Here is a 27,053-nt window from a genome sequence, read left to right on the forward strand (position 1 = left end):
TCTCGTCACCACCGGTGCCGGTTCTGTGCGAGAAGCCAGTACCGCAGGGCACCTGAAAGCAAAGACCAGCTTCTCCCCTCCGAAGACCAACTGTGCACGCCTGGCAGAGACCAGACGGTGAACAGGGGACTCCGACGGCAGCACCCGGGGTCCATCTTTGTATGGTCGGAGGCGATGACACTCCAACAAGTGCTAATTGCTGGCTCGTTGGCTGTTTGGCCTGCCTATGCTCGAGAGAGAGACGGGAGCTACATTAGCAAATCTCATTAGGAAATAAGCTGGCGTGGCTGCTACAAGAGAAAACGTTTTTAAACTGATAGAAGAAAAATTTTTAAAGCTCACTTTCATCACCGTCAGATGACTTTCATGCCACTTTGTGGAGGGCGGGGGGACATCAGCACATAATTCAGAGAAGATGAAAGCGCCCCATAAAGGAGACGATGTTAACAACTCTGTTATGAAATATCTGAGGCTGTGCCTTGCTTCCTTTCACCACTGCTTGCTGATCTGCTGTGATAAGATAATAGCAGTATCTTGACATACAAACGTGGGCTGGGGCGGGGGTTCCTCTCAGTGATTTTAAGAACAGTTTATGGGGAGTCTGAGCCCTGGGGCGCAGCAAGTCTGTCCTGCACCAGGGGTAGAGAGGGAGGGTGTGGATCACTGTGGGGGGGGTGGGCGCGGGGTGGGGGCTGAGGATTTCTGGGAAGCCGGGAGAATCTTTAATCACGCCTAAATGCCATTTCTGATTCAGTCAAACGTCTGCGAGCTGCCCGAGGAGAACGACACCATCCATCTCCATAGCGTATGTAAAATCACCCGGGATTCTTGTTTGGGATTTTTAAGAGTATCTGGGTAATGAGGGTTCACCATTCTCTTTCAGAAATCAGTTGTCAGCTGAGCGGCACCGTCTCCAACTACAGAAAGGTGGGATTTAGACAGCGGTTTGCTATTTGTTTATTGTTGGGGCCTTGAGATCTAAACTATCCATCCTCCCCAAGCCCTTGGTTGGGATGAATCTGTTGAAGTAGCCGCTTTTCATCCACAGTTGTTTGATAACCACTAGCCATCAGTTTGCAGCCATCAGCAGGGACTACAGATGAATATTGACTCTTTGAAAGAGAAAGTTATGGGAGTTTCAGATCGACAATCCAGGCTTAAAGAAAACCACCCACATAGTAGTATTTGTGATGCGTCGGTAGGTTCCCTAATATAGCTCACGTTTTGATAAGGACATGTTACAGCATTATGCTTAGTTTTCAGGTTTCTCTAGTTTTATAATGCATGCTTCTTTAAAAAAAAAAAAAGAATAGATTCCTGTCTTAAAACAGATTTAACTCTGAGACATAAAAAAGCAGACGCACTGTCACGGGTGTCTGTGTGGTCAGTGGTTTTGAGAGCAGGCAGGGGTCCCACAGCTGCTTCCCCAGGACCGAGGCAGGACCGGGGACCCACGGCGGGGAAGGAGCGGCCCTTCTGGGTGGGCGCTGAGGAGGCGCTGGGTTCCTGGGACAGAGGACCTTGCCAGCGCCACAGAGGAGGAGACGGGTGCTTCTCTGAACCCCCAAAGCTTCCCCCTGTTGCTCATCTGCGGTCTGTGGGGTGCGGCAAACACTTCCCCAGGGCAGGAGCAGTCGCGCTCCGGCAAGTACGGCGAGTGCTTCACCACGGAGTGCGGCAGACGCGGGCAGCGGACACGGGTCCCGTGGGACACCCCGTCTCCCAGGCGTTGCTTAGTCGCTCGGTCATGTCCAAGTCTTTGAGACCCCACGGACTGTAGCACACCAGGCTCCTCTGTCCATGGGGACTTCCCAGGCCAGAATCCTGGAGTGGGTTGCCATTCCCTTCTCCAGGGGATCTTCCAGACACAGGGATCGAACCTGTGTCCCCTCCACTGCAGGTGGGTTCTCTGCCGCCTGAGCCACCAGGGAAGTCCTGCCAAAAGTTTCCAACCCCCTCTCCTGGTTAATTGTGGTGCAGTATTTCAGATTCATCTCCTGAGACCGTGGGGCTGGGAACACAGCTGTTCCTCAAACAATACTGTTTGGTTATGGAGAGAAACCAAAGCAAGCTGCTCCACAAGGATGGGTGTACCCTACTCACCATCTGAGAACAGTCTTTTAAGCCGACAGACGAGCCATGTGTTCCCAGAGACGCCCAGCGTGCATGGCAGTGGGGCTCCCCCCCGGGGGACCATGACCAGTACAGAGCCCTCGGGCTTGGGTGTGGAGTCCCGCGCTCACCAGGAACAGACCCACGTCCTCCAGGAGGCCGAGAGGTGGGAGAAGATGGAGATCGTGACTCGAGGGGACTCTCGGCCACCACCTGGGCGAGCTGTCCCAGCCTGTTCAAGCGGTGACGATGGGGGCACCGACCGCGAGCCTGCACTCCCCTGGTGCTGGGCAGGGAGCTCTGTGATGGGCATCACGTTCTAGCCCCAGGCAGCTCTACAGGCTGGGGATGGTCACCATCCCCACCTACAGAGGAGCCCACTTCGTACCTGAGCTCACACGCCACTCCTCCGGGGCCACATCGACCGACCCCAGGAACCCAGAGCAGCTGCGACAGGAAGCCGCCTTCCCGCGCCCGCACTCCCGTCTGCACACCACGCACCCCACGCACCCCACGCCTCCTGGGCGGTGGAGTCGCCTCAGGGGCCCCCTCCCTTTCTCCCAGCCGGGCCTGGCTGAACCCCCGTGTGCGGCCCTGACGTGGCTGAAGATGAAATGTACTCACAGGCTGTCAGGCGCTCACCCGGGAAGCATAAGGAAGAGATTTTCCCACTGTTGATTTAGGCAGGCCACTAAATTGAAATTATATCCATTTGGATTAACAAAACTGAAGACTCAACGCCACCTCGGAAGAGCCAAGAGCCAATGACCCCTAACAAAGCCATCGCCTGATTTAAAGTGCCACCTCCACCCTCCCGACTGGACCAGCCAGGAATCCACTGCTCCTAAACGACACGGATGTTTTCCAAAGTGTGAGTGGAACTACAAGACCAGGGAAACCCAAGCAATCTCCAGCTTATGAGTTCACAGATGTGCAAACGGGTGTGGCCTTTTGGAGGGTGCCACCTGACATGTTCCAGCCGGTGTGCAGAGGAGACTGCCCCGTCTCCCCTCTCCTGCCCCCCACCCCCGGCCCCGATTCATTGTCAACAAACTCATCCCTACAAATGCCTAACCACTGACGTGTCCAGACAGCGCACACTTAGATACAGGCAAATTCCTTCTGCAGGGATCAAGGGGTAACTTCCTTCACAGCCCTCAGGAGGTTTGCTAACACACAGGCTGTCCTCAGGATTGGTTACAGGAGGGAAATCCAGACTCAACTTCTTAAACAGAAACAGGGAGGCGGGCCAGGAAAGAGGCTGGAAAAGTCGGCGACAGTGCACTGGAGAATCCCTAGGATCACGTTCAGTCCTGAGCTTGATGGAAGAGAAGGTGCACCTTCTGCAGTGTGCAGGGGCCTTCATCTCTCGCTAAGAGAGTCACAAGGGTGGAGGACCTCAGAGGTCCCTTCCCAGGGGCTGTCTCTCCCGTCCTTCCCCGGGTGGCACAGGACGCAGTCTAGGAGAGCTCTGTGGCAGGTGCTCTGGAGGAGAGTGAAGCCGTGGGTCATGCCAGCCCATCACCACCAACGCGCCTGGTCCTGGCACAGGACACAGCCCCAGGAAGCAGATGCCCATCTAGGGAGATGTCTGGGGCGGGGGCACACAGGGGACAGAGGCTCCAGGGAGCCGCGTACGTTCACAGGCCTCTGCTGGGAGAGAAGCCGACGACATGGACGCTTTCCCGTTTGCAGTCCAGGAACCCTAAATCCTCGTCAGGCTACAAAAGTCACGTGGTATCCTTGACAAAAGTCACTCATCTCTAGCAAGATCATCAAGGAGGCTGAAGAGACTGACTTGAAGACCAGGGAGGAATGAGTTGGGAAGTTAGGAGAACAGTTGCTACGATGCTCTGAGAAATCTGTGGAAGCAAGCCCAGGGACCAGTGGGCTCAGGATAGAAAGCTGGGAAGGCTTTGTGAAGGCAGAACAAATGTCTTCCTGAGCCTAAGTTAGGGGAGGGAGAGGCAGCCACTTTCAGCCATCCGCAGAGGCCCGAGCCGTGTTTGTTCTGGAGAGCAAGGCTCCAGAGGATTTTTTGCTTAGTCTTAGCAGCAGCAGTGCAGGGCAGAGTGACCTCGGGAGGTTTTCAGGACTCTGTTTTCAATGGGATGACCTTTTCTCAACTTGCCTTGATATCAACAAGGCCCTTTCCATACCCCTTACGTGTTCCAGGATCCTTGCCCAAAGTGTTCAACGGTTCCATAACAGATGGCCGGTCTCGAGAGAGTGGAGGTAGAATACTTAGAATGGTTTCCTTTTTCTGAGACCTGCTGGTATTGTGACATCCCAGATGTGCTCCGCTGGAGCAGGAGGTCGTCCGGAGGAGGGAAGGGAAAAGGAACGACTGAGTACAGTCCAGGTGGGTGATGTTATTCACGCCTGTTCTACCACTGGTGCCAAAGATGTTCTAGAACTGATTGGGCTGGAGAGACGGTCCCTTTAAACATGGGAGAAGATGCTCTTATCTCTGTTACATCTTTCTTATATCCACGGGAGAGTTCCCTGGGCCTTCCCTGCTGGTGCTGCCTGGGGTACACACACTGCTTTTCAAACGTGGGTAGGGGATTCCTCTGGTTGGGATGGGAAACTGCACTGGGGCGCCCATTCTTCCACAGGTTACTCTGAAATGGATCTTAGAACTCTACCACCAAAATACACATGGTTCTCCTACCTGGGACGAATCTGATGGCCCATCCCTGGAATTTTCCATCCTGGCCACCTGGACAAGACTGAAGGACTGCTGAGTGTTTATAGAAAGCTCAGAGAAGACATTTAGCCTGTGTTAATTTGTAACATTTTACATTTTTACTTCTTTGACCCACATTCTAGCTAGCTCTGTATACTGTACATAAATGTATGCCTCCGCATTTGCCATGTATACTGAAATAAACCTTTGAAACTATTGCCAGGCAGAATGAATGGGTTCAATTCTAACCTAACGTTGCAAAGAGTATGGGTGAGGCAGACCTCTCCCTGCTCCCCTTCGTCTGCACAGAATCACACTGAATGGGCCTACCATGCTTTTTTTAGAAAACTGAGAGCTGACCATTTCTGTGCGCAGACAAACCCTGAAAAATCAGTCTGTTGCCGTCGCAAGGTTGACACCTAGGCTGCAGAAAGAGTCTCTGACATGGTACTGACAGGGCATGCGGTGGGTGGATGAAACCCACAGGGTTGTCTCTGATAGGGCCCCACTGTGGTTAGAAATGAACTAACTCTTCACTCTTCCAGAAACAAATTACAAGAACAGAGTCTGCAATAATCCCATCTCATAGCAGGGCACCCCAGGGCCCCCCTCCCGACCCCCGTGTCCAGCCACACCGTCTCAAGCCAAGCACGTCTGTGTCAGGACTGAGTCTTTTCAGACGGGGCTCTCTCTGTCGGATCATTTCTCAGGCACAGAGACGCTGGCCTTGTTAATATTTCATTGGGAACATACTATGGAGAGCGTCTCATTTGTATTACTTCCATAATTGATGGTGAGTGCCCGGGCACTGCCTCTGCACAGACGGACCTCATCACAGTGGTCGACGGGGAGACGAGAAACAGTGGCTACTTCACCCACCAGCAGTGTGTCGCTAGTTAGGGGGCATGATCACGCAGGCTGGGCCTTTAATTGCCAGGGTAAATAATTCTGCCTCGGTGTTAGGGAACATTTTAAAGCACTTGATGCAGATAGACTAGAAACAACACACACACACACAAAATTACCTTGATTATGCAACACCTTAGCATAGAAAGTTACAAAGGTATGTCTTTTTTTTTTAAAAATTGCATTCTATCATGCAAATATTCTCTAAATATGCATGTGCTGACTACTCATCGGCTGTATTTTAGGAAATACAATTAGGCCGCCTTTCTCCTCCCCTGTGTAGACTGTAAATACCTGTAGATCCTTCTCTTGTTTCCCTATGTAAATACATGTAAATACTAACAAGCTTTGCATGCTGATATTCTAGGCAATTTCAGGCACTTTTATAATCTGAAGGCATGTACTTGAATTGGTTTGTTAGAAAGAAAAACAACCAACACCTCTCTCAAACTCTTGAAAGCTGAACAGAAATTAAAGATTTCTTCCTAGACTGCTGTGGCTCGTTTTGTTTGCCGTCCTAGCCCCCAGCGCCTCCCGCACGGGCTCCCGAAGCTGCTGCCAGCAGAGGGGTGGGTGCCCGGGCAGCCGCCACGCCAGGACAGGGGCGCAGCCACCTGTCTTGGGTTTCTACACACTTGGTCCTTTGGTTTTCTAGAGCAGTGGTCCCCGGCCTTCTTGGCAGCAGGGGCTGGTTTTGTGGAGGACAGTTCTTCCACAGAGGGGTGGTGTTTGGGGAGGATTCAAGCGCGTGACCTACTGTGCACTTCTGTTTATTATGACATCAGCCCCACCGCAGATCATCAGGCATTAGATCCTGGAGCCTGGGGACCCCTGCTCTAAAGGACTGCTAGAATCTTAAGGTTGGCGTCTTTGGATTTTTCTATCAAAAGAAAAGGGAGTGTGGGCGTGCGTGCTAAGTCGCTACAGTTGTGTCTGACTCTTTGCGACCCCATGGATTGTACCCCACCAGGCTCCTCTGTCCATGGGATTTCCCAGGCAAGAACACTGGAGTGGACTGCCATGCCCTCCTCCAGGGGATCTTCCTGACCCAGGGATCGAACCCACGTCTTTGGATTTTTCTATCAAAAGAATAGGGAGTAAAAAACGATTGATTTGTACCTACTGTTCCCTTAAAAGTACCAAGGCCAGAGCTAGAGGCTTTAGAGTCCCAGGACCCTAAGAAAGAACCCTGTTGTTCCCATTTCAGAGATGCAGAAACTGAGTCACAGCAAGAACAGCATGTGCCTAAGGTAACAGAGGAGCCCGGCGTGCTGCAGTCCACGGGGTCAGAGAGTCAGACACGACTGAGCCACTGAACGACGCCCACAAAAGTGACAAACCACCAGATGCCCCCAAACCCAACTGTGCTGTTTACCAACAGTCGGCAGATGCAGTTTTTCTGCAAAGGGTGACAGAAGAGAGATTTTAGGCCCAGCAGGGCCTGTGGTTTCGGTCACAACTACTCAGAGCTGCCGCTGTTGTTGGGGAGACAGCCGTGAACGACACAGCCCGCGGCGAACGTGGCTGTGCGCCAGCAAAACTGGGCTTGCAAACACCGCCACACCCCACGCTCAGCTGCTCCTCCCCAGACCGCTGCCCCTTCCCGCTCGAGGACGTTCCTGTGTCTGATGGAGAAGGCACTTGATCAGCTGAGGGTTCTCCGCCTCTTGCCTGCACACGGCAACACTGACTGGAAGCCACACGACACTCGGGAGAGGGCAAACGAAGCCACTCAAGCTTCCACAGACACGCCTCCCCGCCAGGCTTCCCTGTAGTTACCCTTCGTTTCCACACGTGGGGATGGAGGGGAAAGTATGGAAGGCTGAGGTAGAGAGAGAAAAGCCAGCGACACGCAGGTCTTCACTGAGGAAGCAGGCCCTTACCTTGGGGGTCTACATAGACCGAGCCGCACATCAACTTTCTAACGGCTGGAAAACTGCTCTCACATTGAAGGTGTTTTTCCCCACGTATGATGCTTCGGTGTAGATGTGTTAATTCACAGTTTCTTTGGGGACTTTTTTTTATTGAAGTTTCCAAGCTTCATTCAACGGCACAAGGAGCTCTGGGGGCTCTTGAGAATGCTGCAAAGCTGAGGCTTTAGCACGGGGAGCCGGGCCTGGTGTCCTGGATGAACCCAGCGCCCCGGCCCAGCAGGGGAGGCCAGTCCTCGCCGCCCGCGGGGCCCCCTTTCACAGGCCCCTGTGCTCGCCTGGGGCTGGGAGAGAGCCTTTCTGACCCGCTGCCCGAGGTCAGTGTCATCCCTTCAGTCTTGGAGGGGACAGAGCGTGAGGGGCAGGAGGAGGGACGACCCGGGTGACTCTGCAGGTGGGGATGCTGTGGGTGGACAGGGAGAGCCCAGGAGTGAAGCCTGAGACACAGGAATTCAAATTCCGGCTCTGCCACCCGGCCGCTCTGCAACAGGACACAGGCAATGAAACGGGCGGCCTAACAGCCCCTTCTCCCGGCTCTTGGGAGGGTCAGTGATGGCATCTGGAGGCTCCCTGAGTGCATCACAGGCACTGGCTCAACCATGGCTGCAGGTCTGTCTGTTAAAAGTCCGGAGGAGGAAGCACCCAGGTCGGAGTCACTCCTCCGTCCTCCACCTGAGGGACCTGGAAGCAGGGTGGGGCAGTTTCTGCCTTCTGAGCAAGACATTCAAGAGGCAGTCACTTTTCTCACCAGCTTTCACAGCACCTCTGGGTACCAGCCTAGCATGGATTCCAAGGCTCCTCTGCCTCTCCACCCCCTACCCCAGACCACAGCAACCAGAAACAAACTCTCAGCCCTGAAAGTGGGGCACTGGCATCCTAAGGACAGCCGCACTCACACACGAGCATTGTGGGAGTCCAGACCCCGCCCCGCCCTGGCCCTGCACGTGCATCCAGCTAAACCCCCACACGTCCCTGCGCAGTGGGCCCTAGAGAAAGGGATGGACGGAATAAGAGAGCTGGCACAGGGTTTTTAAGCGCAGTATTCCTTTAAAAACTAAAGATGGAATTACCACATGATCCAGCAATCCCACTCCTGGGCATATATCCAGAGAAAACCGTACTTCGAAAAGACACATGCACCTCCACGTTCCAAGCAGCACGATTCACAGCCACCAAGACACGGAAGCGACCTACACGCCCATCGACACACGAATGGTAAAGAAGATGTGGTACATATATACAGTGGAAATATTATTCAGACATAAAAAAGAACGAAATCATGCCATTTGCAGCAACATGGATATAACTAGACATTATCATGCTAAGTGCAGTAAGTCAGAGAAAAACGAACACCGTATGATGTCATTTATATGTGGAATCAAAGAAATGATATGAGTGAACTTATTCACAAAACAGAAACAGCCTCACAGACTTCAAAAACAAACTTACCAAAGCGGGAAGGGGGGGAACACATTAGGAGTCTGGGATTAATGGATACGCACTTCTATAGGTAAAACAGATAATTAACAGGGACCTCCTGTACAGCACAGGGCACACTACTCAATATTCTGTGGTAACCCATATGGGAAAAGAATCTGAAAAAGAGTATGTATATACACATAACTGAGTCATTTAGATGTACACCTGAAACTAACACAACACTATAAATCAACTATACTCAAATATAAAACAATAAAAATTACATTTTAAGACGTGCAGCATACATGTAGAATGATAGGAGTTGGGTAGATTGATGGGTGCCACATTACTGTTTGAAATTTTCTATCTGAAAACTTTTATAATAAAATGTTAGAAAAAGACATGGATTCCTTGCTAGGGGGTATTAGCCCCATTCTTCTCAGAGGAGAAGACTAAGGCACAGAAGTGGTATGGACTGCCCTGAGGTACTCCACCTGGTAAGTGGTGACATCCTCTTTGAAATCCATGCCCGGCTGGCTCCAGTGCTGACTCTGTGACGGGCACATTCGCATCTCTGTTAATCGACCTTCTAGGGTCAATTAACCCTGCCTCTCCTATTCCACTGGTTGAATTTTTGCCGCAAAGCATGAAAACTGGTTTTCTCGCACTATTCCCACCATGCAGGCAGTTCGTAGAGCCTCCAACTCAGAGCCCAGAAATCAATCAGCTCAAGAGCAAGGGTGACCCATGTGTGAGTGGAGGTAAATTTCTATCTGTTCATCTGGTGGCTATTTAATCTGCCTTTTGATTCTAATGCCACCCCTGAAGGCAGAGGGCTATTCTCACTGAAAACGTGCCGTCAAGTTCAGAAACACTGATGCCGGCCAGCATGAGTGTGTCTACAAACCCAGAACTCAGAGAGAGGGAAGGGGAGATAACACCCGGGCAGACACGCACAGTGAGAAGCAATCAGCTCCCTGTTGTTGGGTGCAGAAGGGATGCTGTCACCGGCAAGGGGCCAGGGCTGCTGGCCCCTGGACCACCAGACATGGCCAGATGGGAACCCTGACCTGTCCTCCAGCTCACACGCTCCCACTGGCCACGGCAAACTCCACATTCCAAACTTCAGAAGCTGAAAAACAGTGTCAGCCCAGGCCTGACGGTCTGGCAGGGAGCCCAGCAGCCCATCCTGCTCTGCTTCCTAAACTCGGGAGTCAACTTTCCTCCTGGGCAGAAATTTTCCTCCGAGCCGGCCCCCCGCCCCCTTCCCCTTTGAGCCCCACGAGAGATGGACCGGGCACCGTCTTCCTTTTCACTTCACCGCGTGTCCCCTTCCCCGGCACCTCCCCTTCAGCCACGGTCCACCCAGGAACAGCCACCCCCCAGCTCTTTCTTGGCTTCCCTTCCAGACCCACCCAGAGTGCCATGTCTTGGCCAGGTGAGTCTGAGACGGAACGGCTGCCTTCAGGAGGGTTAGCCCAGCCCCCATCGTGATAACTGACGACGATGACAAAGCAGTGATGATCACGGAAATGCCTGCGGGTTACCCAGAGCCTGTTCTGTGCCAGGGACCTATCAGTGCTTCCGATTCTCAACCTGGCCAGGCAGGTACTGGCTTGGCCAAAGAGTTGGTCCATAAGATCCGATGGAAACACTCGAGCGAGCTTTTGGGCCAACCCACTGTTACTGTCAAGGTTGAGGGAGGTGAGGGAACTCCCTGCTGAGCCGGGGCCGGGAACCCAGCTGAGCACGTCTCTGTTCGAAGCCCCCGTCCTCGTTCGTGGCGGACGCCTGCTCTGACCCCACGCCCCAGCCATGGCAGGGCCTCTGGGCATCGTGGAAACTAGCCCTGTCAGGCTGCAGATCCCCTCCCTGCGGGGCCCCATTGGCCTTCCTCCTCCTCGTGGGGCTCCGCGTCTTGGTCCTCTGACCCCGGCTGCGGGCCCAGCGTTGAGTCTGAGGGTGTCACAGCCGCCCACGTGTGGCTTTGGACGCCACCCCAGAAGGGCTCTGACGCCCTCCCCTGCACCATCCCACTGCTGCAAACTGCTTCTCCTGCAAGGGAGGTCTGGAAGCTGGCAGGTCTCAGATTTATGATTGGGCATTTGTGGGCCATTTGGCCACGTCCACTGGAGTGGCCTCACGACCAGCCAACTGCGGTTAGGGTCTCCTGGCCCCACAGCTCAGAGAAGTGCTGAACTCAGGACGGCGGGGGGCACCGAGGGGCATCTTACTCTGCTTCACCTAACCCCTCTGGCTGCCACACCTGATTGGACCCATCCCGTGGATGGATAGGTTAGCAGCTACCAAGCCGAGCGTCAGTGGGCACACAGCCAACTGCGTAGCTGGCTGTCAAACTCTGTCCTCTATGGTCTGTGCCCTCTGGATCCCTAATCAACTGACTGTACAAGGCAGTCCCCTAAGGCAGGGGTCCCCAGCCTCCAGGATCTAATACCTGATGGTCTGAGGCAGAGCTGATGTAATAGTAACAGAGACAAAGTGCACAGTAAGTGTGATGTGCTTGAATCGTCCTCCTGCTCCCAGGCCCGTGGAAAAACTGTCTGCCGTGAAACCAGTCCCTGGAGCCAAAAAGGCTGGGGTCCGCGGCCTTAAGGTGCGAATCCCATACGGGGCATGGATGCCTTCCAAGGCACCTTCTGGGTGCCAGGTTTCTGCTGAATTCTTGCTGGAACCTTGTGGAGGCGTCAGTGTCCCCACTTCATTTATAGGGAGACTGAGGCTTGAACAAGTAAAATGAGGGAGGAACAGGTGAATTCTGGCTGTGATGAGCATCCCTCAAGCTAAGGGATGCTCATGCCCCCAGCACTTCCAGGAAGGGTCCACATTTTGCATCCACCCTCCCCAATTATAGGCAGGACCCTGAACCCTGAAGAGGCAAAGGTCAAAGGGCAAGTGGCAGAGTCAGAAGCGGAGCCCAGTCCCCCGGACTCCGGACCCCCTCTCTCAGCGCTGGCACCTGCATGGGTGGGGATACGTTCACCATCCAAGGGCAGCAGGGGCATCGCTGGCGTCTGTCGGCCGGGAGTTTGCACAATCGTAAGAGCAGGTCTTGCCACAGCAAAGCGTGGCAAGTGCTGAGCGCGGGCTGGGATCCAAACCCAGCCTGCCTGGCTCGGGGCTCCGTGGCTTCCCAGGCGCGCTGGGAGCTGTGTGGCCTATGAGTTCAGCATCCTCGAAAATAGCTCATTAGTTGTCTCAGAGCCTTTGTACAAGAAGTGGAATCCACGTGTGATGACAAATACACCTGCCCACCCCCAAGATGTCTCTCATTTAGGGACACAGGATCTGAGCCCCTGCAGGGCTGCAGGAGGGAGTAACAGGGTAAGGGAAGAGGGGCTGGAGACTGGGTAAGTGGGGTACTGGTGGCGAAGAGAACCCCACTCCTGGGCATATATCCAGACAAAACTCCAACCCAAAACGACGCACGCACCCCAAGTTCACAGCGGCAGTGTTTACAACAGCCAAGCCAAGGGAGCAGCCTAAATGCCCATCAATGGCTGGATGCGTAAATAAGATGTGGCGTGTAACATATATATATGTAGAAACACACATATACATATAAAGGGGCACTTTATCCACAAAAAATCTGACATCTGCAGCAACATGGACAGACCAGGAGACCATCACACCAAGGCAGTCGGGAAGAGAAAGGCGAATACCAAACGGCCTCACTTGTAGGCGGAGTCTAAGATACGACACAAACGAACCTACCTACAAAACCAGAACAGAGACATAGCAGACTGGCGGCTTCCAAGGGGGAGGGGCTGGAGGAGGGCGGGGTGGGAGGCTGGGCTTAGCAGGTGTGAGCTGTTGCACACAGAACCGATGAACCAGAAGGCCCTGCAGGGAACTATACTCAGTATCTTATGCCAAATCATAATGGAAAAGAAGGTATACGCATGTGTAACTCAACCACCCGACGGGACAGCAGGAACGGACGCAGCACCGGGAGTCAGCTACACCTCGACAGAAGCAGGACGGGGGGAGGGCGTGGAGAGCAGCGGGTGAAGCAGGATGGGGGGAGGTGTGGAGAGCGGCGGGTGAAGCAGGACGGGGGGAGGCGTGGAGAGCGGTGGGTGAAGCAGGACGGGGGGAGGCGTGGAGAGCGGTGGTGGCCCCAGGGGCAGGAGGGCCCCCCGGGGCAGTGCGCTGCTGTCTTCCAGGTGCTGGTGGAAGCTGGGCTCACGCAGACTCAGAGCTGACTCCCCTGGTCCGACATCACTGCCTCTGGTTATCCTGAACAGAGTCAGGGCACGCGTCCCCAAGCGGCAGGCCCCTGGGGTCAGCGCGGCCCCAACAGGAGGCCAGACGGAGGAGAGGACAGCACGCACTCACACCGCACGCCTCTACCTGGAGACAAACCTCCAGGCTGCTTTTGGTTTCGTCGCTTCCCCAGACGGACGCACGAACGGGTCCCCGCTGATGACTCTGCCTGAGAAGGGCCCGTCCTGGAACGCAGCGGTCTCACTGTCCCCACGTTCACGGAGAATCTTTCGGACAAAGATAGCTTTACCACCCAAGTGAACCAATCTTCCCCATTTTCAGGTAAGAATCAGAATCCAGTGATGGAGAGTGGAAGTGGAGTCTGCTTTCCCTCCTCGGCTGGAACCCCTGATGCAGGGGTATCAAGGATCTCAGGGGAACCCTGCCGTCTGGTTTTGCTCGAAGGCTCCGAGGACCACCAGCTGGATGATCTCCCCAGAGCACCGTCCCGCTGCTGCAGAGGTGACCCGAGCCCCCTCCTGGCTGGCCCCTGGGTCAGGAGCAGGTCCTGCCCCAGACGAGCTGACCTCCGCCTCTGGCTTTCTCTTCTCCCCACCCTCTGCCCCGCATCCCGCTGCCCTGAAGAGGGAGAGGGTGATGGCCCCACGGTCAGCCACGACCCTGCAGCAGATACTCCGGTGCGTGGCCCTGAGGCCTGACCGAGCCCGGAGTCACCCACTCCCCAGCCACTGGGCTGCCATGTGCTAAAGTCGGGACCCCTTCTCAGGACGCGCCGTCAGCCAGATGGGGCTGCCCAGCCCGCGGATGCACCCCGGCAGGAGGCAGCCTTCGTCCCAACTCAGGACACCTCTGACGGTCACCCTGCTTCAGTCCCCGCGGCCTGGATGGAGTGTCCGCTCCCCCCTCCCAGCTAAGCCCTCCCCCGGCCCCCGTCCTGCTGGCAGCGCCCCCATGGGCGTGGACCCCCAGAGCAAGGCCCCCAGACTATCGAGGGGCCCGCCTCCCGGGGCACCCAGACTATGGGAGACAACAGCTGGGCGATGCAGAGAGACACGCTGAACCACGCGGGGCCCACATCCTCACCTGCAAACCTGAATTATGGTACAGACACAGCACTGTGTCAGGGTAGCCACGTCAGATTGTAGACTCAATATTTGTGCGGGGGTGGCCTTTCACAGCAGGCAGACAGAGGCGGGCCGGGGCAGCGGGAGGAGCCGCCAGCGCTGCGATCCCACTCACCCTTCAGCCCGAGGGCACGGTCCAGTCCAAAAGCGCAGGCTCTGGGGGGCATCTGCGTGATCCCCACTCACCCTTCAGTGTGGAGGGGTACCGCACAATCCCAAAAGCACAGGCTCCGGGGGTGTCCGTGTAAGTGTTTCCATCTGCTCTCCCTCCAGAAACTTGATGAAGAGTATAATAAAGGGAAAGGGTTTAACTGAGTGAAGGAAGGGACTGGGCAGGTGGAGGGTCCCACACTGATGTCTGGGCAGGCGACCACGCCCAGCATCACCAAGTTCAAGGGCACCTCCCATGTGAGTCCCTGTTGCCGCCTCTCCTCCCCTTCACTCCTGTCCTGAATCCTGTTCCGTAGCTGGGTGTGTGCTGTTGGGCTCCAGCCTCAGTGGTGGGGTCCCTGGCACCCAGCCCCGTGCCTGGCACACAGAAGGCAGCTAACAAGTGTTTCTAAAGACCTGAGTGGGTGTCTGAGAGGGCATCCTTTGCTGGGCAGGGGAGACATAAATCACCCGGAGTCAGCTGCTACATAAGCATGAACTATTTCCTTTCCGAATCATTGTTCCTATGCTTTTGACACCACGGTTCTCTGCCAGTGACGACTCATGGGAGGACCACATTTATATTTTGCTTACCACTTGCCAGATGCTGACCTCAGCTTGCTTCTGTCTCAACACACACACACCCCGGCTCACAAACCCTCATGTTTAGTCCTCAGATAAACCCTGTGAAATACATTTGTCATCAGGTCCCCCTGTTTACAGAAAAACTGAAGGACAGAGGGCTTAAGAAACTTGCTCAGGGCTACAAAGTTAGGAAGTGGCAGAGCTGGGATTCGAACCCAGGCCCGGGGACTCCCAGGGCCACGCGAGCACAGGCAGCCAGGGGCTAAGAGGACGCTTGTGCAGATCCTGGGGTGCTTTCTCTCAGCCCTGAACTAGCTTTCTGGATGCAGACTCTGCAGGGCTTCCTCCAGGGTCCCTGGGCTCACTGTTGGCCCCAGACATTTGGGAGGGAAGGGGAAATGGGCTCCCCAGGGCTGCCTTGGGGAGCCCCGTCTCTCTTCAGCTGAGCTATCCAGAACCTGACTCCAGGACAGGAGGATATGGGGTATCCCTGCATCCGTGGGCACGTGGCGTTGCCTCCGGCCCCGAGAAGTGGCGATGCCGCAGGGCTGCTCCTACTCAGCGGAGCATGTGGCGTGCAGAGCTCACCAGGCCCGGGTCCTGGGCTAGCGGACTCCTCTGTGAAGGGGCTGATGGGGCCGCATCCTCAGGGATGGGGGGGTGGGTGGTGGAGCAGGTGCGAAGGCGAGCTCAGGTCAAGGCATGTAGGAGCTAACCCACACTCCAGCTCTCCCTGCCCCCAGATCGTGCTGACAACCTTCCCCGGCATTAAGTCACGCCCACCTCCCTTTGCAGAGGCGCCGCCGGTGGGCGACAGGTGTGCAGGAGGACCAGCATCTGGATGTGACCTTTGCTCTATCCAATGCCAGAGCCTGTGCTGTTTTTTAAAAATTTTTTTTGTCTTAACTTTTTGGCAATGCCATGCAGCATGTGGGATCTTAGTTCCCCATCCAGGGATGGAACCCCCGCCCCCTGCAGTGGAAGCATGGAGTCTTAGCCACTGGACCCCCAGGCAAGGGGCAGAGCCTCTGCTTTCTCGTCTATACATGCTAAGATCCAGCAGAAGGCACCAGAAGAAGAAACGGAAAGCATCTATGGCCTTGACTCTGTGCCACAGAGGCTAAGACAGCAGAAGCCTGGCAATCCATGGGTGGTTCCTAGCTATGGGGACCAACTCCTCTCTCCTATTCACGAGCCCAACGTTGCAGAAAATGTGTGACCCTCCCTTTACCCACCAGCCCCCCAGTCACCGAATCCTTCTCCCCAGTCCTGCAGCCACGTGAGGAAACCGGAGTTCAGAGACCTTAGGCCATCTGCCCAAAGACACACAGCCAGTGAGTGGCAGGCTGGGATTCAAATGTGATAAGGGGTGGATGGGTTCTTCTGTTTCGTCTCTCTCATCCTCAGAGTAAAAGCAGAAGGGTGGACCCCACACAGGAAATAAAGAGTGAGAGCCAAAAAATACAGATGGGGACAGAAGTGAGAGGGAAGGGGCCCTGGTCAACAGAGAGCCGCAGGGATCAGCTTTGGGGTGCTTCTGACCTGCTGTGCTACCTCGCGGGACATCGCCCAGCCCTTGGTCCCCAGAGACCTCCCCAGGTACAACGTCACATCTCTCTCAGCTGTCAGAGCATGCCTTGCACCACAGACAAGGCCAAAACGCCCAACAAACGAGATTTTACGCACACAGCTCTCTCTAGCATTTAGCCCTGGACCTGTCAGATAGAGGTCCTCAGTATCCATGCGGTGAATGAATGAATGAGCAAACCCGTGACCAGACGGCTGTTGGGGGGTGCTGTTGGCTTCACTGCACCCTGAAGGCAGGCAGACCGCAGAAATGACTCACAGGCGGCTACCCAGACTTGAGAAATACACGTATTCCTGATGAGAACTGGCAGGAACAATCTCGGTCCTGAGAGCAGGGCTTCCAGCCCAGCTAATACTACACGAGGTGCTAACTACATTATCTGGAAATAACCGATGACTAATTCCCCATCCCTTATCTTGAGGAGAAGAAAATTGTCTCGAGCACGAATGCCCCAGATTCCTGGTCACTTTATGTAAGGCCTTGCAAGTGATTGCAGTATTTTAAGCCATTTTTAGCTGAAATCACCTGATGTGTGGTGAGCCCAGAAAACCTGATCTCTTGCTCCCTGAAACTCCCTGTTTTTCCACTAATTTTGTTTAAACGACTTACTGCACCCTAAGTACTTTTCCACTGAAGGATGGCTTATAAGTGCACATCCCCAGGACTATGTGAGTTTTGAAAGAGATGATTTATTGCGTGGATTTTCAAGCATCATCCCTATCCCTTGGCTCGAAGCTCTATTACATGTTGGGTGATCCCACATTCAGCCAGGTCAAGAGTGGGTGGTATTTGCTCTTTATCATGGCCAGTTTGGTGGTTCTGGCAACTGACAAGTTTTCTGTCCGGTCTAAAGAGGATTTGATTGAAACTTTCTGCTGGTGATGTCTCAAATGATCCTCAGTGATTGAGCAAGAGATGAACTTCCCCAAGACCTTCGCATGACTGGAGGTAAAAGCGGGCACAAGCGGGGCTTTTATCAAGCAGCTGGAGGGGAAAGGAGGGCCTTTTTTGGGGGCAGCAATAGCTATGTCTCAGTAAACATCCACAGAAATGCGCACAGGAAAGTCAAGGCGTCCTGATTTCCATCTGCAATCCTGATGGCCTTTTCTTCTCATCCACAGAAGCCACGCTGTCTGCCACCCCCCACCCCAGGATCATATCATATTACACACGCTTCCCCTTTGACACGCTACTGGCCTGGCCAAAAAGTTCATTTGGTTGTTTAAGCAAGCCGTCACAACAAAACCTGAATGAACTCTATTCCTACCGACAGATACAGGAGAGGCTGAGTCACAATTCAAAAAATTCAGGAAACACTGAGCAGCCCACCTTCCCATTTACGGGCCCTCTGACTTTCTTTATCAAACCATGTGCACGCGTGCTCAGCTGCTTCAGTCCTGTCCGACTCTCTGCAACCCCATGCACTGCAGCCCGCCAGGCTCCTCTGTCCACGGGACTCCTCAGGCAAGAATACTGGGGTGGGTTGCCATGCCCTCCTCCAGGGGAATCTTCCCAACCCAGGGATTAAACCCATGTCGCCTGCAGCTCCTGCACTGCAGGAGTATTCTCTACTGCTGAGCCACCAGGGCAGTAACTATCTGGAGTCTGCAACACTGGAAGGTTACAGTTACTCAGCCTGGCTACCTGATGCAGAAGCAGCCAGGGATGGTGTGTTAACAACTGGGTGTGGCTATGGGCCAATAAAACTTTATTTACAAAAACAGACAGCTGGCAGGATTTAGCCTGAGGCCATGGTCTGCCCTCCCAGGTCTACCTAATACCAACTGACTTAATCATCGAAACAATACCAAAGAGTTTATTTTCCAACTGATTTCCCTCTCTTGACAAAATGGACTTGATGTTCCACTGCACTTCCAGGCCAGTTTAATCCAGGAAATGTGTTGCTAAGCCCTCCAGCCATAGGCTTGAATATCAGACCTGTCAAGCAGGAGTCCTGTGGTCTTTGGAATGTAAATGCAGACTGCAGTTAGGAATCCCTGCCTAATGGTTCCACATTAACTCCTGTGCATTTTTTCCCATTAAAAAAAAAAAAAAAAACAATGAAACTAGAAAACTTCCTAACACCATACACAAATAAAAATGGATTCAAGATCTAAATGTAAGACCAGAAACTAGGAAAACATAGGCAGAACACTCTCTGACATAAATCACAGCAAGATCCTCCATGACCCATCCCCCAGGGTAACGGAAATAAAAATGAAAATAAACAAATGGGACATAGTTAAATTTAAAAGCTTTTGCACAACGAAGGAAACTATAAGCAAGGTGAAAAGGCAACCTTCAGAATGGGAGAAAATAATAGCAAACAAAGCAACTGACAAAGAATTAATCTCCAAAATGTACAAGCAGCTCATCCAGCTCAATACCAGAAAAATGAACAACCCATTCAAAAAGTGGGCCAAAGAACTAAACAGACATTTCTCCAAAGAAGACATACAGATGGCTAAGAAACACATGAAAAGATGCTCAGCATCACTCATTGTCAGAGAAATACGACTCAAAACCACAATGAGGTACCATTTCACGCCAGTCAGAAAAGCTGCTATCCAAAGGTCTACAAGCAATAAATGCTGGAGAGGGTGTGGAGAAAAGGGAACCCTCTTACACTGTTGGTGGGAATGAAAACTAGTACAGCCACTATGGACAACAGTGTGGAGATTCCTTAAAAAACTGGAAACAGAACTTCCATACGACCTAGCAATCCCACTGCTGGGCAAACACACCGAGGAAACCAGAATTGAAAGAGACATGTGTACCCCAGTGTTCATCGCAGCACTGTTTACAATAGCCAGGACATGGAAGCAACCTAGACGTCCATCAGCAGACCAATGGATAAGAAAGCCGTGGTACATATACACAATGGAGTATTACTCAGCTATAAAAAGAATGCATTAGAGTCAGTTCTAATGAGGTGAATGAAACTGGACCCTATTATACAGAGTGAAGTAAGTCAGAAAGAGAAATACCAATACTGTATATTAATGCATATATGTAGAATTTAGAAAGATGGTAATGATCATCCTATATGCAAGGGAGCAAAAGAGACACAGACATATAGAACAGACCGTTGGACTCGGTGGGAGAAGGTGAGGGTGGGATGATTTGAGAGAACAGCATTGAAACATGTATATAACCATATGTGAAACAGACGACCAGTTTGATGCATGAAACAGGGCACTAAAGCCGGTGCTCTGGGACAACCCAGGGGGAGGGGGGGGGAGGGAGGGAGGAGGGGGGTTCAGGATGGGGGGCACATGTGCACGCATGGATGATCCATGTTGATGTATGGCAATGCTATGCTATGCTAAGTCACTTCAGTCGTGTCCGACTCTGTGCGACCCCATAGATGGTAGCCCACCAGGCTCCCCCGTCCCTGGGATTCTCCAGGCAAGAACACTGGAGTGGGTTGCCATTTCCTTCTCCAATGCATAAAAGTGAAAGTGAAGTCGCTCAGTCGTGTCCGACTCTTAGCGACCCCATGGACTGCAGCCTACCAGGCTCCTCCGTCCATGGGATTTTCCAGGCAAGAGTACTGGAGTGGGGTGCCATTGCCTTCTCCTGATGTATGGCAAAAACTGCTGCAATACTGTAAAGTAATTAGCTTCCAATTAAGATAAATAATTAAAAAATATATATATATAGAAACTTAAAAAAAAAAACTTTCTATGAAATAATTTCCATGGGAAGATAAAATAATCTAACGCCTCCAACAGAGTACATCTTCATCCTCCTTTGTCACCTTGCTCAGGGTCTGTGTCCTAAAGCTAAAGAGAGAATGTCACCCCTGGATGTGTTTAAAGAGTTCAATTTCCGAGGAAAATCGCTCAGGTCTGATCGACTGCAAAATGCCAAAGACTCATCTCCCCACCCCTGGGGGTCGGGTGGTGGGGAGGGTGCAGGTATCAGTTTTCTAGATCGAAAATGTCAGCAGAGCCAAGCGAGTCAGAACAGCAGGCTCCAAGGGCCTTTCTCGCTCCCCGTCTTCATCTTCCTGTTTCACATCAGATGTCGGAGATGCGTGGCCATGCCCTTAGACTGGAGCCGGGATTACTCTAGTCATTCCTGGAGACAGATGCTTTCCTGATAGATGCCTTTTCAATACGCTCCATTCTTCAGGAAGTCGTATTGTGGAAGATGAGGAACCACCCTGGCCCACGAGAGTCTAGTGCTCCAGCCGCATGTCTCCCTCTGTTTTTCGACACAGGGTGCAGCACGTGGGGTCTCAGCTCCCCCACAAGGGATTGAACCTGAGCCCCCTGCATTGGGACCACGTAGTCTCAACCACTGGACCTCCGGGGAATTCCCTGGTCCCATCTCTTGCCCTGTGTTTATGGAGAAAATTCTCTCTCTGAATGTAACACACACACATTTTTTTTTTCCTTTCCTTTCTCACCCACAGGCCTTTGTCAACTCTTGCACGTAGAATCCAACAGCTTTCCACTATGTGTCACAATATAGATTTGGATGCAATAAAGACTATCATTATTGAGCATTTATGAGAAATAATATTTTCCCTCTGGTGCGGGCTGGCTGGGTCATTCACATCCGAGTGTGAATACTAATGCCTCCAGCTTACCTTGGCACTGGGAGAGCAAAGGAACAACAGCAGTGAAAAGCTCGAGGGCCTGGGGGGCCCAGGGAAAGCAAACGCCGAGTCTGGCAGTGGCTCCAGAGAGCCGCCTGGATCTGGGGGAGAATCTGGAAATAGAGGTGGCGACTCGCTTGTGGGATGGAGACCTCAGGCCTTGGTGCTGAGAGGCTGGGAAGACCCAAGCAGACCCACTGCAACCAGGAGTTCCACACTCCTGCCCAGCACCAGATGGCTTCGGAGGCTGAATTGCTACATAAACATTGAACGGCAAGTTTGATTTCACGAGTGTGCAAATGAGGCAAAACAAAAGAAGAACAGTTCTCCGAGGCATTCAGGAATCTGGAGTTTCTATATGAAAGGGCGCTCAGCTCCGGGCCCATCCAGATAAGCTGCCAGAAAGCAAGGGTGGGACTCTTCACCAGGAAATCCAGGGTGTCTGGGGAATCATGCGGCTACCACAGGGGAGAGGGGACCTCTACAAGGCTGTGTCTGAAACCACAAACCCAGGGCCAGTCGGAACGCCTGCCTCCACTGGACACTTTTTCTTGGGGACCGAGGCGTTCCCATTTTCACTGCAGGAGATCTCACTATCCCCAGCTCGTCCTCTCTCCTCCTTTTCTGCTTGTCAAGTTCAAAACTTGGGTGACCCCTCCTACACTGTTGGTGGGAAGGTAAGCTGGTGCAGGCACTGTGGAAAACAGTAGGGAGGTCCTCCAAAGACTAAACAGAATTACCGAACGATCCAGCAATCCCACGCCTGGGTATATATCCAGACAAAGCTATAATTCAGAAAGAGCCATGCACCCCTATGTTCACAGCAGGACTGTTTACAGCAGCCAAGACATGGGAACAACCTAAATGTCCATAGATGGGGGAACAGATAAAGAAGATGTGGTATACACATGTGATGGAATACTACCCAGCCATAAAAAAGGTAATGCCACTTGCAGCTGAAAGTGAAGTCAGAAAGACAAAGACGAGTATCAGATGACATCTCTCATATGTGGAGTCTAGAATATGACGCAAATGAACCTATCTACAAAATGGAAACAGTATCAGGGACACAGAGAGCAAGCTGGCGGCTGCCAACCAGACAGAGGCTGGGGAGGGATCAGGGGGAGGCTGGGGTCAGCAGACGTGAGCTGTTATACGGAGAATGGGTAAACAGCAGGCTTCTACTGCATAGCACAGGGAACTACGTTCAAAGCCCTGTGATGACACCATAAACGGCAACGAAAATTAACAAAGGAAGAACACATACAGGCATAGCTAAATCACTCGGCTGTGCAGCAGAAATTAACACAATGTTGTACGTCAACTATACTTCTGAAACACGATGAAAACAAAAACACACAAAACAGATCCTGCGGTTTCCCTCTAAGGCATGTGGCGGGAAAGAGAGGAGGGGAAAAAAGTGCCCCCAGGTCAGCATGTTGGGGAGGAATCAGCAGCTGAAAGATCACTCGGGAAAAGGGGCTGAAATCCGAGGGGGCCGTCAGCAGCTTCTGGGAGGAGAGGGCAGAGCGACACAGAGAGGGGAGAAGGGGTCTGTGTGTGGACACAGCCTGCCGCCCGGCATGCGGGGGAGGCAGTGGCCCAGCGGAGGCAGGGAGGACCGGGATTCGAGGTGCGCTGCGCAGCCCGTGGATGATGCTCCAAGGGGACTCCCGGCTCAGAACTCACTCAGAATGATTCTTTTTGTCTGTTTTCAGAAGTGTAAGACAAAGGAGTAGGTTTTGAGTACTTTGCCCTCTGGAGGTATACCATAAAAGATTTGTTAAAAAAAAAAAAAAAAAACTTGTCAAATCCATGTGGGGGGGGGGCGGTAAAATATTATTTCCAGCAGTAATAACTATAGTAAATAACTTCATTTAGCTTTTATGAAAACTAAGATCCAGTGCAGTCAAATAAATAAATGAAGGTTCAATTTTTTTTTTTTTTTTTTTTAAGACAGCCGATTTTCCCACTTCATTACAGCAGCCTCAGGAAACAACACTTGACTGTTACGCCATCATCCAGCTCAGGTCCCTATTTATTAATCCCAAATAAGTCCGCAGAGCCCCGCACATCAACAGGCAGACCTCAGAGACCTCTGTGCTCAGCTCCAGACCACCACCATAAAGCGAGCCTCGCAGCAGACTGAGTCACATGAAGTTTCCAGTTTCCCAGTGCATATAAAGAAATGCTTACACGCTACCGTATTAAGTGTGCGCTAGTGTTACGTCTCAAAGAGCAATGAACACACCTTAGCCACTGCTGAGACTCACGAATCATCACCTGAGCCTCGGTCAAGTTGGTCATAATCTTTCTGCTGGTGGAGGGTGTGAAATAGTGACAGAATTTGCAAAACATTGACAGAGAGATGCGGGGAGAGCCAAAGCTGTTGGAGAAATGGCGCGAGTGGGCTGGCTTGATGCAGAGTTGCTACCAACCCTCAATGTGTAAAAAGGCAGCATCTGCGAGACACAGTGAAACAAGGCCTGTCCTAGAAGAGCGCTCACAACCAGAGCAGTGGCGCAGAAACACCTGATGTCAATTTATGCCTGGATGGGCTATGTGAAGAGAGAGCAGAAAGCTTTCTGCATGGACCTCATCAAGGGCAGTGGATGTTAACAGTGCGTGCACGCACACGGGGCATCTCTGCCAGATGTCTGTCTTCCCATGTGTTTCCTACTGGCAGGCCTCAGGTGTCCCAGGACCAGATCTGTCTCCTTTCTGTGACTTCGGCGGTGTCCAAGGCAGTCCACCCCATGATCTGTGCACATCCCCAATCATCCTCACCCCTCATTTCTCTCCCGGTTCCCTGTCACCTGCCACCTCTTCTGCTCCTGAGACGACAGAGACGGGAATCTATGATGGGTCCCTGGATGGGATCTGCCAGACGCTCATTGGCAGGCGTTTGACAAAAGGGCCTCCCTGCTGCTTGGACCCCGGCCGTGGAAGATAAATGCCTGCGTCTTTGACATAAAGCCTGTGCAGCAAGCTCTCAGTCCACACTGAGGCCGCCTGGGTGACAGAGGCGGCTTGGCTGATGGCGGAATCACAGCCCCTTTAACGAATGGGGAACGTGGATAAGAAAAAAAAAAATTAAGGGGAAATGCCTCCCACTTTGAAAATATTATCAACAAAAATTTAACACTGAGACTTTCCTGATGGTCCAGTGGCTAGGAATCCACCTGCCAATGCAGGGGACACCATTTGATCCCTGGTCCTGGAAGACCCCACGTGCTGCGGAGCAACTAAGCCCATGAGCCGCAACCACTGAGCCAGTGCTCTAGAGCCTGGAGCCGCAACTTCTGAAGCCTGCACGCCCTGGAGCACGGGCTCTGCAGCAGGAGAAGATACCGCAATGAGGAGCCCGCTCATCCCACCTAGAGAAAAGTGTGCGCGGCCAGGAAGACCCAGCAGAGCCCCAAACTAATAAACGAAACACTTAACGCCATTAACCTCTTTCTTTCACACTGTAAATGAGCGGTAGGCATGAGCAGTAGGCATGAAGCAGAGCGCAGTGCCGGAGTCTTGTCACCGCTGTGATCTCGGCTCTGGGGCGGCAGGTTTAGACGGGGCAACGCCCCCTCTGGTTCAGTGGCCCGACAGTGGCCACACTGGTGACTCTGATTCTAACGCCAAATATTCAGAATTTGGGAAAAATAACCAATTGTTTCCCTAAATTCACAGACAGGAGGTGCTCCCCACCCCCAGCTATGCTCAGTTTAATCATTCAATAAACTCCATCCATGGTTTTCTCATCTCTGTGTCTCTAGAATCAAGAAGGGACCAGAAGGTGGGGGTGCATCGAATTATTTTCATGTTTCCCGATGTTTACGAACCAGCATAAATTTGAATCATCAGTGCTGGGCACACATCAAATCTTACGGCTCTCTAAAGTCTGATGTTTCAAGGAAAGCCCCGACAGCCAACAAGGCCTCCAGACACATAACAGTTTTCGGATCCCTTCCAGATGGACGCTTCTCATCACCTCCCTCTGGAACTGGCTGTGGTCGCCACAGACACAGGGAGATCAGAGGCAGATGAGCCGGGGGAACAAGCTACCCCAACTGCTACTCACCACTCCTCCTCCAACCCCTATCTTTGCTATTTGTGTTTCTAGACTCCCACTCTTCTGGGAAAAGCTTTTCTGGGAAACGCATAACATTCTCTGGGTCAGACGTGAGTCACCGAGGTGCCAGGAGGTGGAGGCTGTGTGCCACCTCAGGTCCCCGGGGTGGGGGGGCAGGTACAGGCTGGCGCTGCTGGGCGGGAGCGGGTGGAGAGCTTGAGGCAGGGGTGCAGAGCACCAGATCAGGGCTGCTGTGCCCACCTGCCTACTGCGTGTGTCCTAACCGTAATCCTCCTGCTCTGAAAGTCCCCCAGTCTGCTTTCTGATTATCCTCACCAGCCCGGAAGACCTGTGTCGAACATCCCTTTGCCTAGAAGAAACTGGAGAAAACACACCCGCACGCATGCGCGCACACACACACACACACACAGCACAAGCACTGAGTGACTCAGATACAGTGAGTCATGTGCTCCTCACATCAAAAGTACGTAGTAGGAAGCATTAGTATCCCGTATTTATAGTAAAACAAAGGCATGAGGAGGTTAATAACGTGCCCAAGCTCACGCGCTTATAAAGAGAGGTGTCAGAACTTGAATCGGGATCTTCTGGCTTCAGAATCCCAGCTGTTATTCTATTTAACAAACACGCCCTTAGGGACTTCCCCGGTAGTCCAGCGGCTAAGGCTCCGAGCTCACAGTGCGGTGGGGAGGGGGTGCCCAGGTTCAATCCCGAGTCAGGGACCTAGATCCCACAGGCTGCAACCAAGACCCAGGGTAGCCAAATTGATAAGCAAATACGGAAACAAACAAAAAGCAATCACCTTTCTATTTCCTGTCCCTCCTTCCAGCCTTTTCCAACCCCAGCCGAGGAATCACCACCATGTTATCATAGAGGCCTTATGGCAAAAGCCCATACAGCAAGATGGCACACAGTTAAAGCGGGTGAAAGAGGAGGAGGGAACCGCACACTGGGATGTACGATGGGGTCAAGGGATGACGTGTGAGCACGTGGAGCAGGGTGGTGCGGGAAGGCGCGCGCTGGCACAGTGACTGCCGTGACGCCGGTGCTTGGGACCAAACCCCCCACAGCGAGCAGGACCATCCCGTGGGCGGCCCAGTGCACCGGCGCCCCACGGCATACCACCAGGCACCATGCGAGGGTGAGGGTCAAGCAGAGCAGGGACCAAGAAGCCCGCCCGTCTCCCCGAAGCAAAGCTCTCAGGTCTCCAGCTGGGGGCGTGGGCAGAAACCACTCTAGGGTGGGGAGGACGTAGGTGGAGGTTCCCCAAGGGGCTCAAGCCCCCAAGATGCCCTGGGACTGTGACCAGGTCCTCCTAGGGGCGGTGGCTGGACTAGACGGTGCTAACGATGTTTGTCAACTTCTATATTAATAATGACACCGCTTTCCCCCCATCGGGGGCGGGACAGTTCTGAGGGTTCATGCTGTGGTCTGTAAAGTGCCGAGGCCGCCTGGGGTGTGCAGTATAAACCTGCAGGGGGATGGTTTCAGCCTGTCATTTATAAGGCCTGGCCTTTCATCGTGACTTCTGACCCAGTGACCCCACCTCTAGGACTCCTGCGTGAATCCAGGCTATGGCCCAGACCCATGCAGAAAGAAGTTCCTCTCAGCATC

General features: G+C 53.0%; 1 protein-coding gene and 1 long non-coding RNA gene across 2 annotated transcripts in view; one reads left to right on the forward strand and one right to left on the reverse strand.

The window, feature by feature from the left end:
- Positions 1–27,053, reverse strand: part of WWOX (WW domain containing oxidoreductase) — a 908,120-nt gene that overhangs the window by 3,506 nt on the left and 877,561 nt on the right. The gene's annotated exons all lie outside the window — the stretch shown is intronic.
- Positions 1,865–6,197, forward strand: LOC113875520. The gene is made up of 2 exons (XR_003506271.1): positions 1,865–4,474; positions 4,731–6,197. It is a non-coding gene; the product is annotated as an uncharacterized LOC113875520 (long non-coding RNA).

The sequence above is a fragment of the Bos indicus x Bos taurus genome, chromosome 18 (genome assembly GCF_003369695.1).
Source record: "Bos indicus x Bos taurus breed Angus x Brahman F1 hybrid chromosome 18, Bos_hybrid_MaternalHap_v2.0, whole genome shotgun sequence".
NCBI classification, from domain to species: Eukaryota; Metazoa; Chordata; class Mammalia; order Artiodactyla; family Bovidae; genus Bos; species Bos indicus x Bos taurus.